Genomic DNA, 6057 nt, shown 5'->3' with positions numbered 1-6057 from the left:
TAACGTTACTACGACTTTAAAAAAAGACGCTGTAGTTGTATTTTATACAGACGCCTCAGAATATAATAATTTAGTTTTTGCTTTGGTATGTACTTGAAAATCATTACTTATTGCTTTTTATTAATCTGTTCTTCATGTCGTTAAGGTATTGAAAACAATCTTAACGATATTATGGATTTCCTTTTTGATAATAACTACTTAGAGTGCCTTGCTGCCGTGGTTCCTGTTGCTAACCTGAAACCTTGTGTTATATTTACTTAGAACATGTGCGAATTTTATTATATTAAATAAATATTGAGTCAGAATACGTTAAATAATGTAGAAGTTATAGAAATTACTCTAATTATTTCACTGACCTTGATTGTTAGATGTTCCAACAGTCATTGTAGAATGCTAAATTGAAATGTGAAAGGCTCAGTCAATCTAGAAAATATCTTAACAGTAAATTATCTCCTGATCTAGATCCAATTTGGAATGAGAGAATTCCTGTCTGAGTATTTTCAATTTCAGTGAGAATATGAAGCATTCTAACTATTCGATCATTTGATAAAATTAGTAAAATATTTGGCTTGGCTACATTTTGGAAATTGCTCAAAATCTTAAGCGATGTTCCTGGCCTATATAAAATATACTGTCTTTATCATTATCATTTAATTTTCGATGAAAACTATACCAATTTGTCGAAACTACATACACGAGAAATTTAGAGTTTAAGGATTTTTATAAAACCTATAGGATGATTTTAGGAGACTGGGCTATTTGAAAACATTACAAATTGATCTCATCTGAGTACACACAGTTTAATTTATAGAAGCCATAAGATTCGAGTAGATTTCTAGTTAGAGCCTTATGTTATTCAATCATTCGACCAACTCTACCCTTTTAGATGAGGTTGAACCCATCTACCTATGAAAGGTGAGTCAACTGAGCGAATATTTGAACAAGTATTACACGAACGTTAATTTATGAGACACCGGATGCCTTGTGGACATTTTGAAGTAGTACCTAATAAGAATTCGACAATTTTTATTACTCGTAGTTGACGATGTATCACCGTTTAACCTTTTTTGGTTACATAGTTACTCGATGACCACTCCTTGTGTACTCGTGCTACTACAACCTAGTACTGAAACTACTTATCAGACAAACACGAAATTAATTTCTATTCAAAGGCCAATTGAGTTTTTGTGTCAAATTGAATAAAAAAGAGAAACGAAGATACTGAAACACAGAAGTAAGTCAGAAAAATGTCAGATATAAGTCGCAGCGGGTGTGAAGAATTCTTGGAGCGGGAAAAATTTAGCATTGGATGTAGTGAACGATCGACAGACGTTAGATTGATTGATAGATAGATTTATTTATTTCAGGATAAAAATTACACTATAAATTTGCATCAATGTCAAAATTATGCTTATCTTCTTATTATAATCGTCAAAATGTATTGAAATGTAGCATTAAACTTGACGACTTATAATAACGTAAATTAAAAAAAAAAACCTTTTTTCGAGTTCCGTATCCAAAGGCTATAAACGGGACCCTATTAGTAAGACTCCACTGTCCGTCTGTCTGTCACCAAGCAGTATCTCATGAACCGTGATAGCTAGACAGTTGAAATTTTCACAGATGATGTATCTATGTTACCACTACAACAAACAAATACTAAAAACAGAATAAAATAAATATTTAAGTGGGGCTCCCATACAACAAACGTGATTTTTTTGCCGTTTTTGCGTAATTGTACGGAACCCTTCGTGCGCGAGTCCGACTCGTACTTGGCCGGTTCTATTCCACTGTCTGTACTTACAGTTTTTCGTGTCCCCGCGTGTAACTCGCACGAACGAAGCGCAGAAATTGCAGATTATAGCTGATTTATTACCGGACTAAATTCACTACGGACTATATCTAGATTATCTAGATAGGAAAATTATCCACGTATGCATGTTTATTTTAAATAAGTACATTTGTGGTGTTGGGGAGGCTGGGGAGACTTGATCCTAGGGAAGACTTACCGGTCAATTCGAACAACGTGATAATTACTAGATACAAGAACAATACGAGATCTAATAGATACGTTATAGTTTAGTTCTCAACTAGTTATCTTTTGCAGTTCGATTCGAGAAACCAATTGTCATTCCACGATACAATTATTGTGACGTTTTGGGATATCCATTAGATATCCATCGTATGTCTAAGTAATATCTTAAGCAAATCTTAAAGAGATCGTTCAAGAGGACATTCGGAATCGCGGAAATGTCAGATTTGACATGACTTTCTTTTCATATCTAGTGGATATCTAGTTGATATCTAGATCATTGTTCGAATTGGCCCGTCAGTCACCTTAATTATAAAACCATAGTTATTTGCCAATAAAAGAAAAATAATAACACTGACTGTACCTACATTGCCAGAACGTGGTTCACGTATTTGTGTATTTGTCCACCTCCAAGTAGAAATGATAACCGTCAATCGTCATCGGTATAAATATCTTAAACAGGTTTGTTAGCGTCTATGGCACCAAATCATAGCGAATGACATCATAAGTTATAGAATTAACGAATTCGAATTACATTATATTATTCGTCAGTTAAAGGCAAACATCAAACTTTTATTCAGCAAATAGGCCACAGGGACACTTTTACATGACAATTTTTACAAGCAATAAAATTAACCAAAAATTACAAAAATTAATTACAAATATGGAATTAATAAAATCGGGATCGGCAGGGTGTTCATCCTCACACCCTAGCACCTAAATGGTCGCGTACTGTGCGGTTTAAGAGGAATTTCCTCCCGCGTACGCTTCGGCTGTGGAATGAGCTCCCTGCCGAGGTTTTCCCGAGGGGCTATAGTAAGGAGTTCTTCAAAAAAGGAGTGTACAGGTTTTTAAAGGATCGGCAACGCGCGTGTAATATCTCCGGTGTTGCAGGCGTCCATAGGCTACGGTAACTGCTTACCATCAGGCGGGCCGTATGCTTGATTGCCACCGACGTGGTATAAAAAAAATGTATATACTTCTCAAAAGTTCGCGAGTTAGTTATAAGAAGCTTTTATTTCAGGGTAAATCAATTTTTAGAACACATAATTTCGTGTCCCTAGACTCCCTAGCAAAGAAAAATCGATTTTTCAAAAACCATGTTAATTTTTTTCACTTTTTTGTTTACACGGGCATTATTAGATCCATAAGTATTAATTTAACACATTAAATAATATTGTCTTCTGTTACCGCGATAGTTACTCATGAAATAAAACTATGAAAACGGATTATATCGCGTATATTGAATTTTTTTTTTATCGCATATATATATTATATCTTTACTTGAAAATAATTGTAGTGTATAACTAGCCCTATGAACCGATTTTGTATGTACAACCAGCCTTAAAGTTTATAGTCTATGATTGTTCATTATTTTTAGTATGTGGGTATTTTTGCACTTTGTAGTTTTTCCTCAGTTACCTGTTGACCACGAACGCTGTAAAGGGTTCGAAACGTCGGGATGTATTATAAATTCAATATACGCGATATAATCCGTTTTCATAGTTTTATTTAACTCATTAAAATTAACAACTTGACCATATAAAAGTTACATTTTGTATGGTAACGCAGCAGAAAAAAGTTTTCTCCCATACAAAAATCAGGGACACACCTTTTTGGTATTTTTCTGCTGCGTTACAGTACAAAATGTAACTTTTATTTGATCAAGTTGTTAATTTTAATGTGTTAATTACTTGTGTATCTAATAATGCCCGTGTAAACAAAAAAGTAAAAAAATCAACATGGTTTTAGAAAAATCTAATTTTCTTTGCAACTTTCTTTGGGAGTCTAAAACACAAAATCAATGTTCTAATAGTTGTTTCACCCTTCAAAGTCAAAAAATGTGATTCTGTATTTTTTTATTACAAATTACCACTTGTACTTTTACTTTCACAATAACTTTTTTAATTTAACTGTTATAACGCTTTCAGACGCCCCTGTGGTATTTTACTAAATAAAATTTTTTTTTTATATTTTAATTGATCTAGACTCAGATTTCAGCGTTTATTTTACACAAACTTTTTTAAAATATGATAATTAAAACATGATTAAAACTTTAAATGCGTGCAAAAAACTAATTGCTAATAAAAAACAAGTAGGTACCTACTTAAAAAAATACTTTGAAATTTTTTACGGAGTAAATATGTCACATGACAAAGGTTTCTTTTTTGGAAGCACTGTTTTGATGATTGCACCTTGATAAAATGAGTGTATAACGAATAGGTAAAGGACGACTCACGCTATATTTTACAAGGTCTTCGTTTTATATGATTGGTCTTGGCCTCCTCCACTATCATCCTCCAGTTGTCGTGATACTTGGCAACCTTTCTCCAGCTGGTATATTTCCTCATCCTCCTAAGATCTTCTTCCACGCAGTCCAGTTTTCTTAGGCTTACTACTAGGTATTTTCTGTTGTGGTGTGTCACGTGATGCATACTTAAATGTAACTTTAAGGACAGATTCACATTACTTTATTTAATGACAACTGTGAAGTAAAGACCTACAATGTTCGCAGTGCACTAACAGACATTAATTGCCTTTGTGCCACAAACTGGTTAAACTCAGAAGAAGAACATGTAGGTGATATACATAGTTGATGCAGGCAATTTAGTATAATATTTACCTATGTAACATTTTATGTCTTTATAATTATAAAAGATGATTTATATAGAGGATTTTCTACATTTCGTACACACCCAAAGGGTAAAAACGGGACCCTATTACTAAGACTCCGCGCTGTCTGTCTGTCTGTCCGTCTGTAATCAGGCTGTATCTCATAAACCGTGATAGCTAGACAGTTGAAATTATCACAGATGATGTATTTAGGTTGCCGTTATAACAACAAATACTAAAAACAGACAGAAATACAACAGACGTAATTTTTTGTCGTTTTTTGCGTAATGGTACGGAACCCTTCGTGCGCGAGTCCGACTCGTACTTGTTATTCTTATTTCATATTTTTTAGAGCGCGGTTTTTTAATTCATTTTGGGATAGCACTTTCGTCATATTATACCTAGTCTGGTTTTAATGCTTTATTAAAAAAACCCTTTTAAAATACAAGTATACATATGTTTAAGCAACGCCAACTTTTCGCTCGCAGTTTTCTATTGTTAACGAAAAAGTAATCTAACTTCTGTCCTTCTCCACACTGCCCGTAGGAATTTAATATCGGAAGCAATCACTGCAAAAATAAAGGACAGACTGTCCGCGGGACACAATAACGACAGAGACTGGAGTAAAGACTTGACAGAGGCAATACCTTAAGGCTGCGTTTCCACCAGTGCGCAGATGTGTTAATAACCAATAGGATCACTTCATTTACCTATATTCTTGCTAAGCTCAGCACTAGTCGGAAATTTTCTATTGGTTACTAGCAAACGCATCCCTCGCTACGCATCCTCGTACATCTCTGGTGGAAACGCAGCCTAAAGACTTGCAATTTTAATGACAATGACAGTGACATGACGTGATGATAATGACAGTGCCTGTCTATTTCAATCGCGTGCTGTTAAAAAGTGAGACTTATTTTATCACGTAGATAAATCTAATATCCATAATACGCCTGCTGAACAGCGTATATTTATTTTTTTATACCACGTCGGTGGCAATCAAGCATACGGCCCGCCTGATGGTAAGCATTTACCGTAGCCTATGGACGCCTGCAACACCGGAGATATTACACGCGCGTTGCCGACCCTTTAAAAACCTGTACACTCCTCTTTTGAAGAACCCCATACTGTAGCCCCTCGGGAAAACCTATATATGTACCTACGCTTTTTTTATGCGCTTATGAAGCATGCCGTACGTTACACTTTTTGCGGTTCTGGGCTCCTACCGCGAAAACCAAAAATCGCAAATTGCAGGGATCTTTCTCTTTTACTCCAATGAAGGCGTAACTGGAGTGACAGAGCAAGATGGCCGCAATCTACGAACTTCGATTTTCGCGGTTATAGCCCTGAATCGGCAAGATATTAATCGCAGTGCGTTCTAAGCTTTATTAACGTACTAGCTTTTGCCCGCGACT

Source organism: Cydia strobilella, chromosome 23 (genome assembly GCF_947568885.1).
Source record: "Cydia strobilella chromosome 23, ilCydStro3.1, whole genome shotgun sequence".
Lineage (NCBI taxonomy): Eukaryota > Metazoa > Arthropoda > Insecta > Lepidoptera > Tortricidae > Cydia > Cydia strobilella.
The sequence above is the reverse complement of the archived record's forward strand: the minus strand, read 5'-3'. Positions refer to the sequence as shown.